This window comes from Phalacrocorax carbo, chromosome 10 (assembly GCF_963921805.1).
Source record: "Phalacrocorax carbo chromosome 10, bPhaCar2.1, whole genome shotgun sequence".
Lineage (NCBI taxonomy): Eukaryota > Metazoa > Chordata > Aves > Suliformes > Phalacrocoracidae > Phalacrocorax > Phalacrocorax carbo.
Genome location: NC_087522.1, coordinates 13,541,428 through 13,568,726, shown reverse-complemented (window position 1 = coordinate 13,568,726; position 27,299 = coordinate 13,541,428). Strand labels below are relative to the sequence as shown.

General features: G+C 39.8%; 1 long non-coding RNA gene across 2 annotated transcripts in view; it reads left to right on the top strand.

Moving 5' to 3' along the window:
• LOC135315221 (uncharacterized) overlaps positions 1 to 27,299 on the top strand; it is a 117,565-nt gene that overhangs the window by 76,480 nt on the left and 13,786 nt on the right. For both annotated transcript variants that reach the window (XR_010374673.1, XR_010374674.1), the window contains 2 exons: positions 17,646 to 17,850; positions 19,890 to 19,970. This is a non-coding gene — a long non-coding RNA (uncharacterized LOC135315221). The remainder of the gene's footprint in view (positions 1 to 17,645; positions 17,851 to 19,889; positions 19,971 to 27,299) is intronic.

The window sequence follows — 27,299 nt, the reverse complement described above, 5'->3', positions numbered from 1 at the left end:
TTCAATTTCCTGCTTTTGCTAAATTCCACATTGATATTTTTATTAATCAAGCATAAGGAATACCCAGGGCTTTAACAAACTGAGTTCAACTGTCTCTGAACCTGAGGAAGGTGGTGTCACAAAGCATTAAACTGATAAAGCTGATTACAAATCCACAGAGTCAGAATGAATAACAGCTATTCCAATTTTAAAAAGGCATTGCTTTACCTGTTTCAGCTTTCCTTATATTTGGCTGTAAATATAAATCTGCAAGTGCATTTATACCTACTCAGATAGGGCTAAATCCTTATTTTCTATTCCTGGGTACATCCCAGTATTTAGCTTACGGCACTTGGCACTTCCTTCAAATCATTGAGGTGAATAACCTTGATTTTTCTCCTGACCCCATTACAGCACGGGTTTCCCAGCCTCAGCTGTGTTAATACAGCTGCCTTGGTTTGGGCAGGAGAGGATTTCAGTGGAGTCAGGAAGCTTTCACAGAATTCCCTGGGAGCAGGATTAGGCTGTTGAATGGATATAACTTGAGGCACATGTTAATCTATTTTAAGGGTGACTCTTGCTGTAATTGGCAGCTGGATCTTTAATTCTTATCCACTGAGGATGTAATGACAAGGATAAATGGCACCACAGGACCTGGCTACAATTTCTGGCTGTCTGGACTTCATATGAGCTCAAAATCATGTCCACACTTATGGAAAAAAGCTGTTGAAAATAGAGCATTAACATTGTCATTTTATGGACAAACGAATGGCCCTGCGGGGACAGGCATCTGACAGCTTTATTTATAATCATTCCTAAACAGTCTCCAAGACTTCTACACAGCTCTGTATGGAGTTACATACAAGACACGAGTTATGCTGGGTCTCTCGTGGTAAATCAAATCCAATAAGAAACATGTTCAAACTTGAACCTACAGATTTCATACTCGGTTTGAACCACGATGATGTGTTCTTCTGGGATTTTCTGGGTGGCTAGTATTCTTTAATGCAGTAATTTGTAGCCGAAGTTGCACATGAGCTGCTGTACTTTTAAACTGATTCATTGCATTGCCCACAACTCAGTGGCAATTGCTCACTGCAGGTAATTAAGATGTACTGGAAGATTCCAAGGAGCTGGGGAAGGGTACATTGCAAATGGAAAGCTGAGAAAAATCAGAGAAAGTGATTCACTGATCATAGCTGATGCTAGAATATCTTTTATTAATCAGACAATTTATTTTCTAGTTTATGGCAGTAGCTGAATTAATCAATTTCACATGGCTGGCTTTGCATGTGGATTCATTGGGGCAGGTGGACTCAGCCAAGTGCAGGCAGAGTAACTCCATTGACTCTGCCACTGATAATCTCACACTATCTCTCTTTAAGATTTCTGGTGTGGTTTATTTGCATTTTCTGCCTTATCACTTCTCTTTCCATGCCTGTTGACCTGTACATCTTTTTGTTTTTATTACCCAGCCTTCCTTCTAAAATTGCCAACTTTTCTGCTATAATTACCCAAAGTCAGGAACTTGCCACTCAACCTGAAAAGAGATGCAAGGAATGGTTTTTACAGCAAAGTCCCCTACACATGTTAATACTTCAGCAGATAATTGCTTTTTAGCAACAGAACACTCATCTCAAAATGAATGGACTTTTTGTATATCTAAGATTAGGCTCTATATGTTTCTATATGTTACTTAACTGGAAGGTCAAATAACTGACTACTAGTAACACATAGGAAAGCAAAATAAGAGTTTCTTTTCTTTCATCTAGGCTTCTTGATGATAATACATTTAAAGGCATCTGTGAAACAGGCTGTGAATCAAAGAAATATTCATCTGGAGAAACAAATTAGGAACAGGCAGTTCCAGGCTTAACCAAGCATGCAAAGCCCTCTGTTGATGTAGAAATTAGAGGTTTCCATAGATGTCTGGGCATTTCCCAAAGAGCATCTAAGTGTTCCCCAAGGTTAATCTGAGAATAGATATGGTCTATAATCGTTATGATGTGGTAAATAGTTAAATTAGATAAAAATAGTTGGATTTTTGAACTCCTGTTTGAGATACTGATAGCTACGTGCTGGGTAAAATTGTAAAAAGACTTGTTTATAAAAACATATATACTTTGATGGAAAACAATACTGGAAAGTAATTCCATTTTGGGGTTTGTTGTTCAGGGGGGTGGGGTTTGAGTGTTTCTCGGTCTTTATTTTAAAGATTGTTGAATTAGTCAATTTGTATACATACCCTGGCACCAGCCTTCCCAGAAACCTGAGCTGAACACCAGGAGTCAATGAAATGATTTTACAGAACTCATTGAGCTTTTGATCAAACACAGGAAATGGGTTCATTCATGTTTTTTCTTTAATTCGGGTCACTCTTCTAGCAGATAATATGGGGATAAGGAGATGCGGTTGCGGAAGCATCAGTCCTGAGCTTCCCCCTGTGGCAGGTCTCAGGTATAATCATTTTGTTTTGTCATGGAAAAGTTGCTTTTCTTTTGTATCTTCTCAGGTCTTTCAAATACTTCAAATATTTCAAAGGACTGTCCTACTCCAGAACATACTGACTCTAGTCTAGAAAAATCTTTAAGTAGGATAGTCAGACTGTTGATTCTTTTAACTTAAATACACAGTGGCTGCTCTAATTAACACTTTATATAGGTAATTCCTCAGCTGTGACTGGGATATGTATGATGTGCACGGCAGTGATTGCCATTCGTGTAGGGAAAATAAGTTCAGATTTACGTGATCTGTGGTACAGCTGACAGAGCTCAGAGGGGACTTACCCACAGTCCTGGATGGAGTTTACGCTCTGTGCTGCTTTCCCTGCAGCAGCTAAGCCAGTACCTAAGCTAGTTAGTTTGTATCTGGATTGGATTTTTTATTTTTTTAAAAATATTTTCTTTACAAAATTCTTTACAGACTTATCTGTACACAAATTCTCATTCACACAGAAGAAGCCCTTGGCTTCTTCAAGCTTATCACAGTGTTCCCATTCTTTGTATTTATTCATAAATTACTGCAAGTCCATCAAGTTCTCTCACACCATAGCAATGGCACAGCAGTGATTAATGTCTTAACTGTAATAGCAATTCACCAATTGACTAAAATGTTTCTTGTCATGAATATTTTAATGAAAGCTACAGACTTTATATCTGGAGAAAGAATATTTTTTAGATGTCTGATGTTGCCAAATGACATAGTAGGACAGATATATGAACAGTTCAAAATGAATAAATGTCTATTAGACTGATCAGAAAATTACACTGTAGCTGCTTCATTTTATGTTTCTTTTGCTGCTAGACATTTTCTAAGCTGACCTGACTGACAAGTAACACTTCAGTGCATTTGTAGGTTTCATTGAACAAAGATCAGGGAAATAAAATAATTAAAAACATATATTTACCACTAGCAGGAAATCTGAATGGACAATTTGCATGTTCTTCAAAAGCTGTGTTTCCCAGGGAAAAGGGCAAAGGGAATAGGAGTGAAATGATCTGAATATCCTTTGTGACTTCTCCTATTTGAGCTGTTAAAATTGAGCAAATCACTCAGAGCCACAACCTGGCTTAAGTTACATGGTAAAAGTCTTCAGAGCACATGGGCAGAGAAGTGCTAGGAGTCAGCTAGATACCGTCCCTGGGAGCTGAAGGAAACAAGGAGGGATAATGATGGGCAAGCTTGTCTTCAAAGTGCGGAGTTTCTACAGAGGGATGACACAACCCCTGATCTGAACTATCTCAGCAGAAACAAGCTGGACCACAACTTTGTTTGCATGTCCATATAAACAGGATCCATGAGACCTTCACAGAGTTTTTGTGGGATATTGGGAGTTGATGTTTGTAAAGAACTTGGGAAACCTTCTTCTCCCATTTGTCTGTGTTTTTGTCACCAGACTTTACTGCAAGTGCTGGAGAGCATAGTCTTTAATGAGAAAGATGTTTCTTTCATCCTGGTTCCCACTAGAGGAGTTTCTTCTCTTTCACTGGTACAGTGCATGAAAAAGGATGACAGTAAAAGTGAGCTGGAAGATGGATAGCAACCATTGTAAAGTGTTACCTTCTCAAAGTTACATGGGTCTTTTTGGAAAAGAGCGCCTGGGAGAGGGGTAGAATAGTTTGTTTAGTTTTAACTGAATGGTTGAGATTGATAACAAAAGAGAAGATAAGTTACTGCCAGCAAGCAAGCAGAATATCTGCCCAGAGGGGAGTAAATAGAGACCAGCAATCATATACACACCACCAGGTATCACCACATTAATTACCACATGAGTGTAACTGTAGGTCAGTTTGCGTATTGCAGATCCAAACTGATGATCAAAACGTGAAAGGCTCCGTATGTCATTATCAACCCTCTGAATCTCAGCACAGTTCATTGTTGCATATCTTCTCCTCTGCAGCGGCTGACAGTTTATTTTTGTACATTTGTTGTTAGCAATGCCAATAGGAATTATTTATACAACTTAGAAAGAAGTTGGATTTTAAAATACTGAAGTAAGATTAAAAAAAGTAAAGGGAAATGAAAAAGGACTGATTTGCACATGAATATACTTTTTATCAGTTTTCCAGCTTATTGGATGATGGTATAAAAGATTAAAAAATATCCTTCCTCACTAAGAAATGTATTTTATTAATGCAGATAAACTTAATTGAAACCAGATGTCAGGCATTGTAGAAATACTTCAATGGAGATTTTCTTGCTCATGTTGAACGGCCAAAATTCAATGTGTTTGCAATCCACTTGATGGTCCTAAAGCAGGAAAGGCTGGGAAAATTGTCCCAGCAAACCTCCTGCTCACTAGAAAGAGGGGGAGAGACACAGGTATGTCTTGGATGGAGGCTATGTGGTCACCTAGGCTGAATTTCTTGCTGTCTCAGCGTCTTTCTTGTATGATCTGTCTCCCTGCCTGAGCGGTAAAGTAAGGTGCCCAGATGACAGACAGGTGGGAACTAGAAGATTAAACTAGACATTAAGGTTTTAAACATTATAGTAAAAAAGGAAATGGTTTAATGTTAGGTAGATAAAGAAAGCAGGTCTTAATTTCTTTCTTACCTGATACCTTTGATCGGACCTGCTGGATTTCAGGGAAATTTCTTCAACTTTTCTGAGCCAGCCAAGTTTTTAGTCAAGAGATAGACAGGACAGAGACAGTAACCATCTGGTTATCACTGTTTTGATAGGTGTTGCCTGATCATTGAACTGGATTCTCCTCCTACAGAGTGTCTATGAAAGTCAGCATCAACTGCCTTTTTCCTCATTCAATTTTTTTCATAAATGGGTGGGCTACCTCATGTAATGATAAATAAAAAAGTTAAACTGTACTAACCCAAATGGAAATCGTGTTCTCCCTCCTCTGCAGGTTGCACTGGGGCTCTCTCTTGTGCCTTCATGACCTGATTACTTAAGCTGTACTGCTGCTAACATCCTCTAGTGACTGAGGGCTTCAGTGTTTTCTCCTATGTAGAAAGGCTTTACAGTGCTTGGGAACTACCTACAAGCCCTGTCTCTTGACCTACCTACTGCTCTCCAGTGACAGGATTTCATCCAGACCTCAGCACGGTGGTGGAAAACACTGCAGTACCTGGGAGGCAGAGCAGACCCTTGGCATAGCATAACACAGTGTACAAGAGAATAGGCTATGTCTGTTTGAAATCAGGAGTTTTCCCACTGAAGGTAACTTTGAGAAGCAGTCGTTCTGATTTTTCTCCAGGCCTTCATCAGATGTTTAAGACAATGTTTCATTGTATTTTACCCATATTGATATCAGCTCTGCTTTCTAATAAGATGCTACATAGCCTTTTGTGGTTTTCATTGCTTATGTTTAATGCTTTCACAGTTACCAAAGTTCAGTATGCAGGACCACAGGTGGGCAGTGAGGCATAGACTCCACTCAGTGTCCTCCAGTTACCTAATGGCAGACTTCCATGGAGAAAATGCTTGGTAAGGAATAATCTGAACAGGGAAGGGAGAGGTAAAGGGCTCAGCTAGGCTTCGGTGGCTCTCTATTCTCAGAAAAGCTCAAAAGTAATGAATTTTAGATTATTTGATGCTTACAGGCTCTCACAGCCTGGGTAGGGTAGGGTAAGATAGGATAGGATGAGATGGGATGGGATAGATTTCCTGTGTGGCTTTTTAGGAGAACATTGTACACATGGACATTTGTCATGTTCCTAAAGGACTGAAACTCTCTGTCCAAAACATGAAAGAAAATTGAAGTGCTTCCTGAAGAGTCTGCCATGGGAAAAGATAATTCTTGTGATTGCTGCCTTCTGCTACTATTTATGCCAATAAAGAGGGGATCCTTCACTATAATTTATCAGTTACAGCTTTACAGCAGCATTTATCATGAGTGCTTATATTTAGCATGTTATCTTTCAGACAGTCCTCCAAAAAGCCTCCTGTTCCAGACAGTTTTATTACACTGTTTTGTTCCTGGTAGAATAACCTCAGGTTGTCACACTAATTTGAGTTAGCTGCAGAGCTCAAACCCCTTACCTGAACATCAGTGTGTTTGGCAAAAGCTTGAATTTTGGTTGTGACCAAAAGCCTTTCTGAAATCAATCAGACACTCTTCACCATCATCAGGGTAGTCCAGATGTGTTATGCTTGTCTCTCAGATATGCTTTGGATTTGAAGGAAGAACTGAACTCCAGCCTTTGGAACTTGCATCCCTTTCAGTCAAAAGAGCTTCGTGCTGCTTTGATATGGTCCTCTTTCCATTCCACGCCCCCCCTGTTTTCTTGTGGTGGTTTCTTGCCTTTAAGCAGAAATCAAGGCAAATTCCTTTTATCCCAGCTGAATTATTTTTAATTTCAAACTGGTATTGTAATCTCTTTAAAACATATGATTATGATTTTCCCTTGTATTTTTATGGGACAAATTAGCATTTAAAAGACTAATTGTAGTGGTTAATTGTTAATTATTTGCTTTTCCCTCCATTAACTCTTCCACGGTATTGCAATGGCATGATTTCATATAGGTCTGAGAATAGCTGAGCCTCTGCTTGGGCTTAATGAGAGCTCAGTCTCTGTCTTCAATGGGAGCTGGATCCAGCCCCAGATTCCTCCTTTATTCTGATGTATCATCACCCACAAAAGGATGGATTCCTCTAAAGACAGTAATTGCTTGTACCTTTCAGTTTAGTAATTTGTGCACTCTTCAATTTCTACTTTGTTATACAGTAATAGTCTATATTGCCCATTAAATTCCAAGTTTCTTTAAAAACACAAATGATGTGCATGTCCCAAGCATGAATGGAATAAAGTATGTGAAGAAAGCATGCAAAGAAACCACAAATATTTTTTCTGCTCCCAGGTCAGAAAATTAGCAAAACTGGGGGGAAGTTATAGGGAGAATGTTGCTATTCCCTGGTTCATGGAGGGAAATGAAGGAAGACAAAAATAAATCAATTTTCTAAGCTAAGACAAGACCTTTGTGTCAGAGCTGAAAAACAAATTCCCATCATATGATGCTAGTTCAGATCTTTTTCTCTTCCCTTTTCTAATTTTTACAATGATGTAAATATGTTATCGCCTTGTTCTTCACTGTTTTTATTAGAGCAGCATGCCAGCTCCCATACGGTTATGGCTGAGAACAGCTTTCTGTTTCATGGCTGACACTATTTAGTGCTGAAAACTCTCACACATTTATTCACAGCATCATGAGAATCTGTGTCCTGTGAATAAGCCTGTTGGAGCTACAGTTCCCACTGTGGAAACATGACTTGCAGAGTGAGGGAGAAAACCGAATGAACTGGCAACAAATTAAGCACATAAGGTCTTCCTGGATCATCTGAGCCAGCAAGTTCCCATCCCTCAGTTTTGGGGCAGCAATATTGAGGAGTGTTAGAGGAGAGGATAAGACCTTGCTAGAGGTGCCACTGAGCACTGGGAGCTTTGATGCATCTTTCCATGGTGTTTAACAGAGCTGGGTGGTGCCTCCTGGGCTTCTGAGTTATGGCTCCCAATATTTAGAGGATTGATTTTGAAATTATTTCATTCTTTCTTTCCTAGTTTTTCAGATGTTTAAGTTTTGTTAAAATTAGTATTGTGGAAGGGTACAAGATCTCTCTGGGCTGAACGCGTTGGGGCAGAACATTTTGTAGAAAACAAAATACAACAACTATGTGCCTATGCTCTGAACCTCCAACCGCCTGCTCTCCAGCCACTTAAGGAACAGCAGATTCTGAAAGAAAAGCTACAGAAAATGGTGTTTCTGAAACCCTGTTGAAATTTCAAGCCGTGGTGGGGACAACAAGAAGGGAGATCTAAAAGGGTCACGATAGGTATCTTGGGCAAAGAGGCACTGCTCTCACATATTTGTGGCATAACCACCTTTGATTTTTATTTTAGTTACCCAGCTCAGAATTGAAGCTGCACCAAAACTTCTGAGCCTTTTTGACACATAAGCCATTGTGAGATCAGGGCTCATATTGCTAACATCAGCCAATAATACAAAACTGAGCAATGGAGCATGGAATAAAAAACAACCATGAAAAACATTGTGTTTCAGCACTCTTTAAATACTTGCAACTGTTACTTTTCTTTTTGCATGGAAAATGTTTCTCTGAATTGTGACAGTCGAAGCAATCAGCAGCTTCAGCACAAAAAATCAGGCAGCTGAAACAGAAAATTGGGTGCAATTTGTAATGTACACAACGTGCCGAGTCCTCTGCCAGAATACATGCTCCAGAGAACATTTATGTTTATTTAGGTCACATCCCCCAGCCTGGGATTCCTCAGGAAGACTCAGCAGCTTTTATCCAACGTGACAAAACTGTTTCTGCAGTTAGGCTGAGAGGTGCTGCAGAGAGGACCTCCCCAGCATCAGCAAGGCACTATCAGTCTCCACTTATAATGGAGTGTCAAAAGACAAAAGATGGACTGCGATCATTTCAGGAGAAAGATGCCACTGCATCTGCACCCTTGCAACACTCAGAGCCCTCTAAAAGTTAAAAAGTTCAGCCTGGGAAAAAAGGCTTTTATCCAGTAATACAATTTTTAGTCAGGTTTCTTTCCCCACTGTCATACTGTATTGACCCCTTGCCAGCAGCTGAAAAACGATGGGCTCTGCCTGTAGCACCTACATGCACACAGCACCGTTACCAATCTGTGATAAACTGTTTCCAGGACAGGTTTAAACTGGCCACTTGCAGTAGGAGTGGTACAGCAGAGCAGAGAATAATACGAAACAGAAAGTTCTTTTTTTCCATTAAAATCCTGGCAAATAATTTTATTGTTGGTGACGTGGCAGACAACTAAAGCAGGTTAGAGTCTGTCAAGAAATGGGTCAAGTACATTTCAGAAAGGAAGAACAAAACTAGTCTGGATTGTTTTCAATGCAAAGCAGATGAATGCTCAGTGTATTTGCTTCTGGAGCCCTTCTCCTATGCTGTGCTGTTCAGGGTGAACTAGGCTCAATATAGCAATGTGATTGAACTGTGGTGAGGTGACAGTACACCTAGAAAAGAAAGCAAATTATAGATTTATGCTTAAATCAACATTTGTAGCCACAAACCCCCAAAATTGAATTTGGGTTCAGGAATGTAATCTGCTAAAAACTCCCTTAAATACATAAATATAGCAAACTCAGAGTATGCTCCTTCCCTCTGTAACTCCCACTATGGCAGTGGTAACACGATGCATTTAAGATCACTGTAAGCTCACCAGCTCTGCTGAAAGGGCACGGCTCATCAGCAGAGGCAAGACAGCTGCAAGAGTTTCACAGGTACAAACACTTCTACAAATCTGCTTTTTTATTCCAAATGCAAGCTGTGCCTTTTTGGCCTAGTCTCACTGATAGCATGTATTACAGGATTTATTTTTTTTTTTGGTTAAAAAGACATCACATAGTAATTTTCTTGGAAGAAGAAAAAAAAGAAAGTCACTTCCAAACAGTGTCAGTGCTACATCTCTGGGCACATCTGGAAGGAACTTAGACACTATGTAAGGTACAAAAAAAGTAGAGAAGAATGGGGTTTGTTCTTGTAGATCATATATAGAATGTAGACATAATCTGGTAGAAATAATTTGTTAGTTAAGGGCAAAGCAAGCAGCCTGCAATTCCACTCGTTACAGGCAATAACAATTTATGCCCTGCTCCTTAATGCCTTCATATATGGAAAGTTTATCTACTACAGTCCAAAATCCTGTGTGGTCTAAGGTTTAATTGTTTACAGTATCAGCATTAGTCTACGCTGGCTCTGTGCCCAGCTGAACTGGTCCTCGAACTGTGACTGTGCATGGGAGAATCAAACCCATTACGTAAAAGGACCCCTTGCACATACATAATGCAGGCACTTGGGAGAATATTCTCTGTATGTGCATGTAATTGCAAAGGTATTAGGGTAATGAACTAGAGATAGTTATCTCTGGAAGATCTGTGCCTTTTCCTTCCACCATTGTTTTGAATATTGGGCTGGAAATACTGACTCTTGAATATTCAATTTTGGAAATACAGCATTTGATTTTTATTAATATTGAAGTGGAAAACTAGTTATTAATTGTGATCCAAACCAGAGTGGCTTTAAAGGTTTGTAGATAATCTAAGCCACTTGTGAGCAGGTGCTGACTATTTTCTTCTCCTTTGACTTCCACCACTAACTGTACTTCATTTCTCATAGTACCACGTGTTGGTTGAATCATGCACCACATTTTTGTTTGAATTTGCAGCTGCTCTGCCATAGTAAGCACAGCTGCAGGAACCTCACCCGCAACCAGGCAGTAATCCTCATTCTTCATTTCTAAAACTCTCTATCCTTTGGCCACGTCACTGAGCCTAACCTTGCACTTCTTTTATTGATAGGCTTACTGATTCATGATGTGTGTCTGACCCCTCCATCCCCATGGCAGTACTGCACCATCCCATTGGCTTATACGTGTGCTATCTCCTCTTGTACACAAACCTGAATTCACAATTTCTGTTCCTATGCTCTTGTTTTAATGAGTACTACAAGGTTAACTTGGCTGGTTATAACAGGTAGTAATTGGCTGCTGTTAGATGGTGATCACAACATGGTCATAGTGTTGTTATGGTAATATCATCACAACATTATCTCAATATGGTGAGGTCAGATAAGGTCTGTATTACTTTACCATATAGGTAAGTAATTTATTCATATTAATTGCACTGTGAGGCAATGTAATGGGGATTTTACAGCTGGAGCATTCCTGAGAGAAGTTTAGGAGTGCTCATACATGATGAACATTTGCAACAGCTTAAAGAACACCTTGACTGCTTTGCATGTGCATTGGTTGATACATAGGACAAAAGCCTTCATTATCAGTTGGTCTAATATTGTATGTAATCCATGCACTTTTGGTCCTGCGAGGCCAAGGGAAGGGAGGGATTTCATTGCAGATAAGAAAGGTAAAGTGCTTCGAAGTCACTGAGACAGGCTCAAGAAATTGAATGCTGATACTTTTTGAAGTCCTGATCACATAATCCATCGTTAATTGGAGATGCCACAAGTGTTCTCTAAGTTTCTGTTGAAAATGTCTGAAAGTGAGCAGAGCCCTCCCCTCCTTTTATGCTCGGAGGAGGCAGAAGGGACCAGCCCCTCACAGCAGAAATGCCTGTGGTACAGCTCTCCAGAACCAAGGTCCAATTAGCCGCACATAAGCCAAAAATAAAAGCTTATGTTATGTGCCAACATGGTCGTTACTAATTGTATGTGACAGTGAATTAATTGTGTTGTGCCTTTAAGCATGTACAGTACTTGAATGGAAATGGTGAGTCTGGTTTTGTTCTTGAGACAGTCTCCGGAGTAGATAATTTCATTGGATAAATATGTACGTAGTCGGGTAGCACCAGGCTGTGCCACTGCCTTCTCAGCCTGGACCGCTTGAGGAGTACACAGTGAACCCAGCTCAGCTACAGCGTCCTGGCATGTCTGTCAGGGGCAAGAGTATGTGAAATATTTATATTGTTATTTCTAAATTTTACTATAGTGAGTATCAAAAGTAAGATTTATTTTTTTTTAAACAAAAGGTAAGGCTTTTTTTGGCATGTTTATGTCATGAGGATTCTCCAAAGGAGGACTTTCATAGGTGCTGACACAGAAACCCAAGAAAAAAAGAGTATGGCTTACTGCCATACTGGGCAAAGCAGGAGGGGGAGGCAAAGAAAAATGTCATCTGACTGATCACCTGCTAGGGCCTGCATGATAAATCCTGCTCCCCCAAATGAGCCCCACGTGACACTGTAGGGATAAAAGTGATCTGGCGCCATTATGAATGAACCTAGTGCACTGAAAGAGCGATGATCAACTGAGAGAAATAAGAGTACGAGAGAAGATTTTGTAGATGGCAGACTTTGTAACTCCTGGCAGCATTTCTGCAGCTGTCCTTGCCCTGAAGCAAGGGAGCCCAGTGCAGGAGCTTTTTCTAGTGACTAAGGAAATAATAATCATTGAAGTCAACAAAAGCCCATGGACCACACTGAAGTCGCTCTATAGGCACAAAGGCTTGCATACTTCTGGGAGCTCAGAAAGAGCTTTGAAACGTGTGTACCATCACCCATCAAGTTAATGAACAGAGATAGTATAAAAAATCAGGATTTGTACTATTTCAGAGAAAGATTACAAAGTCAATGTGAAAAACCTAATAAACTAAATAATCCACCAATGTGATGTCGAAGTGAGCATTCAACATTAATGAAATTTATAAATGTACATATATGTTTATATTTGCTAAAATTGGTATATCATGAAATAAAATAAACCAGAATATTTTACCTGCTAGTTGTAAATGGAAAGGTATTTACTACACGGTAGCCTTTAGTAATAAATGGTAGGAGGAAGTACATCACTCATAAACTTTCCTTGGTGAATGGAGTACTTTCATTTATTACAAGATTACTGTGGTCAAAAAGATCATATTCTGCACAGCAGGGCAAAAGCACTGCTCTGGAGAATTTCAGCCTTTGTGGAGAAAACAAAAATCATACTACAAAATGGAAAACTGCCCTCAGTCTGACAGAGAGCTCACCTCTGTGGGTATTTTCTTAGAAAAGATTGTAGAAAAAGATTGTCTGCTTGTAACTGCAGTTACTTGAGAGCCTTTCAAATGGCACAATTCCCTAATCCTGCACAAAACCAATGATGTGTTTTACTGTCATCCTCTTTCTTGAATTATGTCCTAAGGATATTTTTTTTTCACTTTGACAAGTGAATTCCAACCTATTAAAGAAACACTTTTGTTTCTTTTTATTTGAAAATTCTTAATGTTAGGGCTTGCGCCAAGGCATGCGGCAATTTTTGCTTTCTGTTTCATTCAGCAATGGCTGAAGCAATGGTGTAATAAAGGTCTAGAAATTCTATGTTTTTTCCTAAAAGAAGGGGATAATTTAATAATTTTTAGTGAATAGCCATTGATAGCCAATAATCACATGTTCATGTGAGGTAAACAAATTATACATTATCATTAATAGTAAAAAAATTTTGATGTAATGAAAATTCCTGTGATATGACAGATGAAGAATAACCCTCGTCTACTACAAAAACAAAGCAGAGAGGCTGTAGCTATGTACATTTATTTGCCTGAGGACCAGGAGGCTGTCGTGGTTGTCTTGTGCTGGGAATTGTTCAAAAACTTGATGGAAGACAGTCTGGAGGGGGATAGAAAGGAAAACCTGGGAGGAGGCAGGAAATTCATTGAGGTGCTGTAGTCACCAGGCAGGAGGTGGTAAAGCAGCCATGTCTCTTGCATGCTTTTCCAGTACTGGATTTGTTAATTTTGTATTAAATTTTTTCTGCATTTTGGCAGAATTAGACATCACTTCTCTCAATATGAAAATACCGTTTTATCAGAAATGGTTCTTCAGCATATTTTTGGTGACAAGCGCAGGGTGCCTCTGGGCACTGCAGAAGTGAAGGACTCCTTTGTCTTTCCCACAGTGCTGAACCTGCTTCGTGGCCATGCAGCTGCGTGGGAAGCATGACTGCAAGTACCTTTTTGCATAGAAACAAGAAACTATTTAAAAATGAGATTAGTATCATATAAAGCATTATTGCTGGTTCTCATCTGTTTTACCTTTCCATTTACATTCTTTTTATTGTTGTTAAGCTTTTTACCATTCCAACATCTTCTTGGTTCATGATTATATGTATTTAAAAATATCCACACTGTACTGAGTGGTATCCAGTTGAAAATAATAACCTCTTCCTTGAAAAATGAAAAGGAGCTGATGTATTATTTAGAGAAACATGTTGTCTACTGATAAAAAAACCAAGTTTGTTTTCCATCATTGCAGTCAGGTCATTCCCTGTTTATTATCTGATATATTTTACCTCTACATGGTACATTTTACCTCTATAAAAATGTAAGTTTTTTCAACAATTTAAAGCATCAAAAAATGGGCCTTTAATTTAGAAGAACATGAAGTAGAAATGAGAATAATACTTGCTGATGCAGCTGGCTAGTACTAAATCCTGTCACTAGCCTGGCTGTTCTCATGCTCTGTGAAGACTCAGATGCTCTTTGTATTTAGGCATTTTTTTAATTACTTTTCTTAGAAGAAGCCTTATAACATCCTGCCAAGGCTCACCACTTTCTGGAGTGTGTGGGTACCCTACTGCACTCATTGAGACTTGGAGAATAAAGTTGGATTTAAGGAGAGGTTGGGATCGCACACCTGCCTCATTCTTAGGTGCTTATAAACCCCAGAGAAACCAAGGGTTGAAGCCAAGAGGAGCCGGTCGAAAAAAAAATCATAGAGGTTGCATGGAAACTTGCTGAAGTTCCAATAGTGTAAAATAAGTAGGAAGCACAAGTTAAGATAACAGTCCTTTGGTTGTTTTTTTTTTTTGTTTGTTTTGGTTTTTTTTTTCACAGATGTAAATATCAGCCTCTTCTTCTTTCATAGCTGTGCAAGGCAAAGCTAGAGCACTGCTTTCCTTCTTTTCATATAGTATGGGGATGAAAGGTGTGGGAAGTCTCATCTTCTCCAGCATCAGCTTGACTTGCACATCAGGACTGGCCCTGCGCAGGAGTAGTCGTCAGCCTCAGCCAAACAACTGGTGCTATTGTTATTGACACAGCAAGGAGCAGGCTTGGAGAGCAGGGCTTCCCAGGTGTTTCATTTCCAGTGCTTCTGTAATCGCTTTGCTCAGCACTACTCACCATTTATCAGATGCAATCCTTTCAAAAGGAAGAGGAGTAAAAACTTTCCACAGGCATCCAGGACCCTGTGGTGTCAATCAGGGGTGCATAGCTGTATGCCCCTTTGCAAGACAGAAACCAAATAGCCTGACGGGACTCAAGGGCTATAATGCAGCTCCTTGGAAATAGCAACCTCAACTCTGAACCTGAAATTCTTTAGTGCATGTTCTCAGAGAAGATTACTTTAAAATACAGGTGCAGCTGATAAATAGTACAATATGTTCAGGTACAAATCTCAATCTCCATTTTACTCTTTTTAAGAGGTCTATTAGCAATGTAAACACTCGTGGAAACGGTCTTATATTTTGCTGTGTATCCCTGGAAAGATCCCAGTGACTTTGAGCTGACATCTGTCTTTGCAACCAGTCATGAAATTCAGTGCAAGATTTTTTTTTTAATCTTAAATTAAGTGAAGCTCAGCTGTCTCAGAGTAGGTTTCTTTTATGACTTTAATTTGTTTAAATCCAGATCACAAAGGGAATTTTTTTATTTGTTATTAGAAACCTAAAAAGAGGCTCATAGGAAGATCCTTGGTGTTAAGAAGATGTAGCTTCAGAGTTCTCCAGAGAGATTTAATAGACAGGCTACAGCATGGCAAGTAACAAATACTCATTGTCTTTCATTTAAATTAATAACTGACAAAACAGATCCAATTTCTTTCCACACTGAGGACTATTTTCCCCCAAAGAATTGGTTTTGTTTAAATCATTGACATCCATTTGGAAATTCTTCATTAATTAGCATGATCTGCTGAAGCCTGGGCTGAAAAATTCAGTATCATATAACAAATATTCCATAGCTGGGTTTGATCTTGCAACTACTATTGGATTTGTATTGAATTCAGAGGAAATGAAAGTGGACGTTGACCCTTAATTGATGCTTACAGTGAATGTGCACTATTAAACTGTGAGATGTATTCTCCTTGATGGACGTAGAAAGTATTTAACATGTTAACGTTGCATAAAAGTTTTGAAGGCTGCTCAGTGGATGGTAGATGTGCACCTTGAGCTTGTTCCCTGGAAATGCAGGCAGGCTCTTCAGCTATTTCAGAGCAGCGCAGCCATGCCAAAATATTTGATGCACTTATACCTCCTTAAGAATCCTATTATCTTCTGTAATGGAAACTGTATCTGAAATGGTTTGGGTGGCACAAAATAGTTGGAAAAACAGTCTAGATACAAGGAAGAGAATGTAATGCTAATGCAAGATGAGCTGGCTCTGGGTCATGTAATAATATATCATTAGCTATCCTAACTGACATAAACGAGAGAATAAAAAATGTTATGTCTCTGTAATAGTTGAAAAATGAGAAAGCACCTGGTTTTTCAGGAGCTTCTGTACCTTCAGGCAAATCAGCTTTTTAATGCTTTTCCTTGGATTTGATATTAGTTTTTTCCACATTACTTGGCTTAAAAAAAACCAAGGTCCACATGCCACTGAGTAGCACTGTTCCAAAATACTTTTGTGTCAAATAAAGTAATAACTTTCTAGGTTCCCATCACATATCTTCATGAGCAGTGTCTTCCCTGAAAATTACATACAGGTGGACAAGAAAACTAGGAAATGCTGACTGAGTTGGGCAAGCACCTGAAAATCAAAAGTTCAGTTAAAGCTGAGAAAAGGCCAGAGTCTTGGGAAGCTGGAGGGTGAAATTAATTCCCAAACAGCTATGACACTTTAAAAACACTTAGTGAGCACACAGTCTCAAAAAGACTTTTCAAAGAGCCTGTGTTAGCTGTGACTTCACACAGGACATGGGTCTGGGCAGGGCTAGCCAGAATTGTGTGAAAATAACCTACATGACTGGGAGAATCAGTGACCAGAAAAAAAAACGGATGGCATTTCTCAGTAGCACTAACAAAAGATTACAAGAGAGAGTTAGGTAATTTTCTGCATTTGGTTTTCACTATCAGTTTCCAGATGACTCCCAATAGAGAGTTAATTAATTTAATATACATATATAGGTATGAATGGGTGAACAGTAAAGCTACTGGTTCTATCTTTGATTAGAACAGTTCAAAATGTTCTTATATAAAATAATCATTTTAATGCTGGGTTGCATCTAAACAAAGCAGATATTTCAGTTTATTTGTTTATTTCTTTTTTTTTTTTCTCCAGATAGTTTCCAGTTCAAAATATCCCAATTCAGAGGAACCCAAACCACCTTGCAGAACTATACCAATTCATTGAAACCTCCATGTTTCTGAAATACATTTCGGAAATACATGTTTCAATAAGTTTTTCTGTTCTGGATGTTATGTCTTGGAACAGCCGAAATGATAAAACTGAAACAAATATTTTTCACCAAATATTCTGCAATGAGACCAGATTTTATAATCCTGAAGCTTTCATTAGAATGGACCTTCCAAGTTACACCCAGTTCTTCACTTCCAGTCATGCGCTCACTGTTCAATGTTTCCATTCAATTCCATGTTGCACTTAATGTATCCATTAGATTCTGATTTTAATCTCTTCTATCATTGTTTCATTCATCTCATGGTTCCTCAGTATCTGTGCTGTGATGAGATGGCAATGCCACAAGATGAAGAAGCAGTGAAATCTAGAACATCACTGCAAGAGCAGATGACTTCAGCGTGTCAGCTGTTCCTGTTTTCCAGCTTCTGGTAGGGAAGCACCGTCGCGGTGATCTGCAAATACCGAATAGAAGTTAGTGGCTGTTCAGGCTGACCACAGTAACTGGTGGTGGGTGCAGGTGAGGAATCATATCTTTAGAAGTCAATAAATGTCATTAAGGTTCTTTTCTTCTTGTTTTTGTGACAGTTAAATATACAGTCCCTCTGAATATGTGGAAACAGTATCAATGATAAACTTCAATCCACAATCACTTCTTATGTGAGATGTAGCCTTGGCTATTAGCTCACAGATCAGTCAATAACCTATTATCTCATGAGCTAAGAAATAAATACTGCCTCGAGCCACTATTAATTAGAATAGCCAGGGAGGTATAGACCAGAAGATATGTGATGATGGTGTTCCTGATTGTTTGAAACACAGAATGAAGCTGAACTGATAGGATTTGGTTTAGATTTTTTGTTTGTTGGTGGTTTTTTTTTGCTTGTATGTGTACTTGTTTGGTTTTTTGAGCAGGAAAAATGGGTCTTTTTCTGATATGATCCACTACTACTTTTTAAAGGATCAAAATTTTGACAGTGCAGAATTGGTTACTTTCCTTGACTTGAAGCAATTAGGTCTCTGATATGTTCATTACAAATGCAGAGGAAATACAGCTTTTTGATAAAAATGTTTTAGTGTGTGGATCCAGGAGTTGCATTTTCAACACAGACAGAGACTTTTATGTCTTTTAAAGACTAGTGAAAATCATTGAAAAATTGAGAACTCTCCTTCATATAAAAAGGCCAAATCGTAATGCTTATCAAATCTTCTCGCTAGAATCAGATCCTAGACTCTAACATGAAGACTTAGGAAACGGTTTGTTGAAGAGCCAGGATTTAAAAAGAAAATGTTTTTCAGGCAAGTTGATAATGAAATTTAACTCCTGTACATATTTTCAAATGCAAAGTTATAATGGAGCTGTGTAACTGCAGAGAAAAGCAACGCAGAGCAGGATGTGAGTGTTACGGGTTATTTCAAAAACCCCGCCAAACAAATACAACAAAAACATGAACAGAAGTGCAGTAAGAGATTCCTGATTATTAATGGAAGAGAGTATTTTCTTTTGCTATTCCTGTTTTCATATCAATGAAGTTAAACTGAGTAGTCATGCTGTTCCAGTATAAATATCCCTCTGTGTTGTCACTGGTCCTCCAGCCATAGTTTCTTCAGAACGTGACTGCTCTCCTCTGTTACATTGACTGTTGTGAATTCATCTTATATTTCTCAACAAATGCATGAATGGTTGCAGCAGGATGTGGTCTGCTGCAAATACAGTCAAAAAAATTGCTATTTCATCTTTGCTAGCAGCTTTTACAAAAACTAGTGACCACTCCTGATAATTAAATATGTTGAGTATATATCATTTGTATATGTGCTGCACATGTATAGATCTTTGATAATGGCTAGCAAAAGGCTTAAGCTGTACAATTTTTGGTTGTTTTTCTAAACATTTTCTCTTGAGCATGATTTATAGGACAGTTGTTGCAAGATGAAGCCTGGAGAAAACACATTACTCGCAGAAATCAGGAACAATTCTTTAAACAAAACCTCCCCATCTATGATAAAACCAAGAGCTGACTGGTCTGTCACTAATCGTAGACGCCCAGGCTGAAGGTGTGACTGGTGCTGGGACAAAATAACTACACTCCTTTTTTACAGGCTGTAGTATGTACAGTGTGCCTTTTTAAACTTGCAAATTAGCATGCAAATTTCTAAGGTGGTTCATTCAGAGCAAGTAATTTTGAGCTACTCTAATGATGGCTATTGAATGTATAAATTTAAATCCTTCTTGATATCAGCTACAGATCTAAGAACATCTGAAAAGACATCCGGTTGTTCCTGATCTTTGCTCACCTTCCTCTGAAGTTAGCTTTTAGGTTTCATAAACAGTGCTAAATTCTTTATATCTGGATTCTTTCTGTTTCTTTACACCCTTTATCAAGAGCAAAAGTAAAGTGATTTTATTCTTTTTTAATCTATATAGTCAAGGTACAATTACTGCAAACTTTGCTATATTTACACTAGCTAATAAAGATTAAGTTTATATATAACACTAAACATTTTCTAAAGTAAAGCGTTCCCTCATGCCCAGCCTCATGAAGTCACTCTTTTTCTCAGTATCAGGCTGGAATGGGAGCAGTACCACTGTGGCTGACCCACACCGAGAGGCACCAGGATATCTGCTCCTGGCTTGTCCAGGTACACAATTTCCACAGTACCAAAAAGTAAGAGGCTCTGGCTGACATCAGTTTTACACAAGTGTGTGAGTAGTCGTTGGGAAATAGGTATCGATTTACCTAAATATTGTCAGTTCCACTAATGACAATATTTGGACTTAGGCTTGGAATAAATTCCACCAGGGTCCCAGACTTTAATACTCTCTGTGCTCTACAGACTCAGAGCTGGTCAATAAGCAATCCTGGGCAAACTGACTTGGAGGATTTTAGGCTGCCTCAATATGACTCCTTTATTATTCCTTAGCTGCTTTGAATTTCTGACCCTTATCCTTTTGAAAAAATCCAGCTTGGATTTTCCAGTGCATTTATACTGGGGAATTAAATTATTCTGAGACCAGACATTGTTTTAATTTAAAGGAAGAAGAGCTGGCTTGATATAACCGGCACTGGTGAATTCAGGAATGCTAAATTTGCTGCAGTGTCATCCTTGATATTTTCATTTTCTTCTTAATTCCTTCATTATGTTTACCAGGCTTGTGGCATTTGAATTCTGTTGTTTTGCTGTCAAAAAGTTTTCTTAAAAAAGCTGATGTCATGAAAGCGGTTGAAATAGTGACTGCAGCCTTTTGAGTCACCTATTAATTCAGTGAATCTAGGAGCTATGGAACATTTTCTTTGACATATGTTTTCTTACTGTATAATAATCTGTGGGGCTTGCTCTCCAAGACAGAAAAGTCAAATCTATGACATGTATCCACAAAGCCTAAGGAAAATACATCTATTTATACTTACACATACACAGCAATAAGGCAATCATGTCGACCAGTAAGGAAATAAAATTCAATTTAATATATGTAATCTGCATGATGTGGAAATCCCTTGCGAGTATCCCTGGCATTGAATTCAGTTTCAGCCTGAGCCTTTGCAATATTTTCTCCATTAGCCTCAGCATCCCCTCAAGCAGGACCAGCCCAGGCAGGAGCCCACAGAAACCAGAACAGGGCTAATTAAATTTTTCAAGCTTATTTCTGTGAAAGGCACAGGGCTGGTCTATAGAAGAAGTCCTACTTTTAGCTTCTGAGGCTTCATCCACCCATGACGTGTCTAATAGCAACACAGGCAGAGGCTTGGGTGGAAGTAGGACTAGCTCCGGGGAGCTGGGCGCCAAGCACAGCTATTGACGGAACATGGATATCCCCTGCAGGTCAGCGCAGCATCTTCACTGGTGACATGGGATCATGTCTGGGCAAAGACAGTCAGAAACAGATTTGATTTGGGAAGAAGGCAGGCAGTGGGATGTGGCTGCATCTCCTGAGCCACGAAGCTCTTCTCTGAAAAGAGGTTATCGGTGCTGAATGACAAAAGGTTTACAACAGCTGTGTATTTTCTGTTCCTTTCCATTATGTATTTCAAAGCTATTGAATTTATACCTCCATATTTTGCATATCATGCTGCTTAGATACCTGAAGATCTATTGGCCACAGCAATACTATCAATATTAACAGCAAACAATCACATTCTTTCCTGTTGAAGGCACGGAGTTCCTCCATGATTTTTAGGGATTCCTGAGCACTAATTAACATTTATGTAATATCAGTTAAATGCTCCTAATTCCATTGTAAAGGGTAACTGTTGCACAGCAAATAACACTGCAAACTTTGGCCAGAGATGAGCAAGGTGAACTCCCACGCAATGAAGTGTGTTACGTGATGTACAGTAACATTTCAGCTGGAAGCCCTCAAACGGTAGATTACATAGCGCTCATATCTCTTCAACTAAGTGTACTTACAGTACTCAGGAATTTCACAGTGGATACATAAATTCAAGCAACCTTTAAAATCCTTCTTCCTGTGCTCATGTGGGTGTGAGAAGTCAGGATGGGAATTTCTTCTGCAGTCATGTCAAGTGAGGAGGGAAAGTTGATACATATTTATATGCATACACATGCATAAACACCGTTTAGCTGTTTCAATTTGCACTTCAGTAAAAAATTCTCCGACTATGAAAATTTTGTTTTCACTGCCTCAGAATGAAATCTCTCTTAGGAAATCATCGATCTGTAGGAAATTAGCTATCTAACATTTGTCTTCGAAGGCTCTTCAGTGCCATTATAGACCTGATCTCTCAGTGATCCTTTTTCTTTAGGCACCTAAACCCACCACAAAGAACCACTGCTACTGGTAAAGTAGTTGATGTTTTACTTGCAGCCTTCAGCACCCATCCTTCCCACTTAACACTTCATTTCTCTTATCATCCTAATAAAAAAGGTGCAGGATTTCTACTGAGTGCTACAAAGATTCCCCAGTGCTTCTCTTCTGCAAATTCCTATATCTGTGGCCTAATCCAAGGCATTAGGTGACCTGCCATCAATCATAACACTGCAACTGGCTCTTCTGGTGCTGCTCAGCATCACTTGCCTTCCTCCTTAGTGATGAAAGAAAACCCTGAGGGCCTGCAGCTCCTCTATCAGGTGTAACCATATCAAGTGCATGGACTCTGGAGACTGGGCCACCTGGGCATGCTCCACTTGAGTTGTTTCCTGTCAAGCCATAATCCTGAATGCAAATGTCCTCAGGCAAGCCTGAAACACCTTCCAACTGTTCTGCCCCTGAGCGCAGGAAGGTTTTAGACATGGGATGAATTAAAAGTTTGAATTAACTCCACTTGAGGTCAAGCAATCATGAGAGTGAAAGAGACAAATTGTTTTTAATTGCTAGTCACAGGTACTACATGCCTGATGATTAAATAGAAAGAACAGGAGCTGGTAATTTATGAATACATATTTGACCTTTCTGCTGCTGAAACCCAAAAGACTTGTGTGACTCAAATGTGCAAAACAGTTCTAATAACTTGGGGAGCATCAGCTGGATAAAAACAAGTAAGCAGCACATGCTAGAACAAATTTTGCATTACCCATACATGAGTCAGAGAACACTGAAGCATACAGCTCACAGGCCTAAGGAATAACACACCAGAGCAGGTATTACCTGGTGTCTGCTAAGGACATGCAAATCACACAAGGAACTGAGAACATCAGCTCCTTCCCCACCTGTCTGTAACACGGAGCTCTCAGTAGGGCTGCCAGGTGAGTGGCAGCTGCTGGAAAACTCACAGCGTAATGTTCAAATGTCAGAACTTTTTGAAATTATAAATGACATTTTGTAACCCAAAAAGTGTTACCGCCAGCACTGGGGGTGTTACATCGGCATCTGAAGGAGTGACCACATGGTTGGAAGTTAAAAAATACTTCAGTGCAAGAGAGCATGACTGCATACCATCCATTTTATACCATCAGAAAAATCCCAACCAACCATCTCTGCACCTCTGAAACCCCAGTGTTACCAACCTGAAAGCCATTATGAATTGAATCAACTGTGAGAAGGAACTGAAAGAGAAAGAAATGTGATTGAGAGCTGTTTAGAGATGTTTTATTTGATATCTACAAAGTCAAAAAATCACAGTAAGGATGAAAAAGTGTGTAACTTCAACAAAAGCAAGCTGAGATCATAGAGGAAGTAAGACAAAAAAACAGCAGTGAAACTGTAACAGATGGAAAGCAGGCGACTGTGAAAATTGTTAGTATATATTAGCAGATAGGAGCTATCTATGAGAAGGAGAGAGGGTAAATCACACTAGCAGGAAGTTTTGAGTAGCTGAGCTACAGGAACCGGTAAAAATGACAGATATCCTGGCAGTGGTACATTATTACATGAAGTCAGCAGAGTTGTCAGTGGTGATGCAGTGAAGGTGAAGCTGAGCTGGCAAGAGAGGCTTCAAGTCCTGCCTCTCATCCTAGGGTGGTGTCTAGGTTTTACCTAACAGCTCTTTAATATGATGAGCTTAAGCAGTGTTCTCAGCCCCAAGTTCACTTTTCCTTGGGTAATGCACTGACTGCTAAGCCACAGAGCTGTCCCTCCTCAAAAGTCTGTCCTGTGAATCTCTTGTGCCCTATGGGTCCCTGACTTTGTCTTCACATCCTATGAAAGCTGCATTTTCTTTGGTCCATGGCAGCAAAGCATTGCTGTGATGAACAGCTACCTGCTTCAAGAGAGCCTGCTGCATGACTTGGGAGGTAGGGTTTGGGACGGAGCTGGGGGAGGATGAGCTGTGAAGGAGTTGTGCCACTTCCTGTGCCACTACACCAGCTCAGTCACAAAACATGGATGCTGATGCCATCTCCTCCTCTTGCAGCTACGCTTTAAAATAAAGCAGTAACAAATCCTGTTGCTGCATCTTGTGTATGATTTGGACTGGGGCTAGGTTTCAGCCAAGCTTGCAGCTGCACAAGCTGACGCATGCAAAGCTGGCAGCACGAGGGCAATGGGAGAACTGGGGTTTGGGGTGAGAGAGGCTCTGTCATATCCAGCTACTGGGGCATGAGTCCTGAGCACAGTCAGCTCGGTCTTGGCTGGAGTCAGTTGCATTTACAGCCACTGTAAATGTGAACAGTGTATCAAGGTTGCAATACTGCAATGCTTGCCAATGGTCTTTAACAAGTGAGATCAATCTCATTTTAACTGCACTCAGCTATATGTATGTATATACATATATATGTGCATGTGGGTGTAGCTGTAGAAAAGCATGAACGTACACAGAGCAAGCATATATATATACACTCAGAATCATTATAGGCTCTTTTGTGATCAGTAAATAAAGCACACACATACAAACACTGAGAATTCAAGTAAATGAAGCCTTTAGGCAGCATGCAATAGAAGCAAGAGGAGAAACCAAAATCTGGAAGGAAAAATGCAAAATAATTATACATCCATTATAAAGTTATGTAAGCTGGCTCAATTCTTTAAATACCTATGGCTGGCACTAATCCAGCACTACAGGCATGGATAGAGAACGTGCAGGGTTAGTGTAAGTAGAGAGATTAAACACAGAAAACCACTGTTCAAGAGGCACCCCAGTCCTATCAGCAGTCCTAAGGTAAGTGGCATTTTCCATTTTAAGCATAGAGGGAATCTCACAAGAGAGAGAATAATCAGATGAAAGTGTAATCCCTCCAGACACTAAACAAGGTAAAGGTATAAGTCTGGTCCTGCTGTTCTACTGAGGCAGAACTCTCATAGGCTTCTTTTTCTCTCTTTTCTTTTTCTTCCAGTTTAAATTGGTCTAAGTGGAGCAACATTACTAAAGAATTGCCATGGACAAGAAATTATTTCCAATCTGAAAAAATGTAGCATCAGTTCAACAGAGAGGGCTAACTCAATTTCTGCCTTAACTCCGAAATCTTTTTTGGAGGTCTGGCTGTCCAAGAGCACACCACCTCGCTTTGCCTGAGGGCACAGCTGGTGATGTTCAGCCTTCCTCTACTTATGGCACAGCTACACTCGGACTCCTAAGAGAGGTTTAATTAATTGATTCAGTGTTTATTTTTCTGACTATTTAACAATGGTGTCCACTTCCAGTCACCCTTAGGACAACCTTAGGACCTCCCAGATGAGCTGGGTGTCTCTGGCTCTCCTCTCTCACTGGATACCTGTAGCAGCACCGGAGATTGCTATTTACTGCTATTCTTTCAGAAGACCTGCCCACGCAAATAGTGCATAAAATAATAAAAAATTCAGTAAGCTTTCAGAAAGAGAACATTATTCATCTGCTCAGAAACATCTGGACATTTCAGGAGTCCTGCTAAATTTATGGAGTCAACAAATCTAAGTTTTTACTCACGGGTAAATAAGCCATTCTGGGGGCTTTGCCAGGCATCTTCTCCCCCCCTTTTGTCTCTGTATACTATGAATAATGCATCTTCACAGAACACAGTCCAGCAGCATTAGCTCCTTGTTTCCTTTCATATATTTTTAGGAGCTCCTGCTTTCTGCTCCCAGTTACAGAGGGGTTGGTGGAGATGCGGTGCTCGCAGCCAAGTGGGCTACAACCCCAGCAGCCAGCTCTCCTCTGCGCTGGGGAAGGGACCCTGGCGATACAGGCTGCCAAAAATAGCATAGCTGTGCCTGATTGCTGAGGAGCTGCTGCTGGATACACAAGGTTAGCCATGGAGACACAGTGCTGAAGTCTGAAATGTAGGACAACTGCCGAGGATGAAGTTTGTTCTTATTCAAAACTACTGATGCCAAGAGAGAAACTGAAACCGCAGTCCATCTGAGAAGAGGTTAAGAGCTGAGCCAAATCTCCTGTAACACGAGGAGGTGAGAAATAGATGCCAGGATTTCACGTAGCTCGATAAACACTTTCCCACAGGAAAAGGAGAGGGAGAAGGAAGAGGAAAAGGGTTATCTGAATCCCTTTTTCTAAATATTCTCTCCAAGAAAGAATCTACATCTAAAAAAGTGAAAATGTTGCATAGTGTTTATTGAAACAGTATGGAAAGGTTGTCCTTTTCTTTCTTTCCCCCTTCCTTTTCTCTATCCTCTTCATATCCTCTTCTAGGCTCATTTTAAACTATCATCTGCCTTGCCAAGGCCCACACAGTGGCCAAGGTCTGTGCAGTTTCTCCCTGCTCCATACCGGACGTAACAGTGACAGTTGTGAATGTCCCTTTTTTTGCCTTCATTCAGAAGAGCCAGTCATTCACGTATGGTCATCATTCATGAAATACCCATGAGTATAAGCACTGTGATACAACCAACAAGTACTCTACATGGTAAAGGTGACTGTCATTTCAATTCAATAATGAATTGGCTTTCTTTCATGAGAAGCCCATTTCTATTTTGCAGGGATGGAAGGATGGGGTAGAGCGCACAGACAAATGTGAAACCCTTCCAGCTTCAGGGAAATGCACAGCGAAGCCCCAATCCTTCCCTGGGGCAGTGGGGACTGAGGCAGCAGGCACCTGCCTCGGACCGGGGAGCATCTCCCTACACCAGGAGTGTCCCCAAAAGTTTAGGACAATTGACACATCTCAGAGCTGCCCCAGCCCAACACACACAATCCTTGCCCTTCTGGCTTTCACAATGCAGTGTCTCCCCACTCGTTCACCTCAGATCCCTTTCTGGATAAAACCTTAATGAATCAGGGGTATTTTGGTTTTGTCTTTATGAGCAATGCTGTTATGAAGTTATTTCTCAGGCTATCATTGCTTTTTACAGTATTTTTTTTCTTCAGTTAAATTCTTAATCATCTTTTTATGCAGGAAAACCAATAGCAAAACCATTGGGGTTTTAAGAAGTGCTCAGAATTGGCTTCACTTTGTTAACGTTGGTAGGATTAGATTTTCTTTAAAGCCCACTGCCTCTGAAAAATCTCATTCTGCTTTATGCAGTGTACAGTGACCCAAGCCTTATTCTCCGCTCTTAGAAAAGCAGTCCCTGAAAAGAGTAAAGCAGCTGGGCTTTGGTAAAGAAGATATTTTCTTACCATTTATGTTATAATGATGAGACAC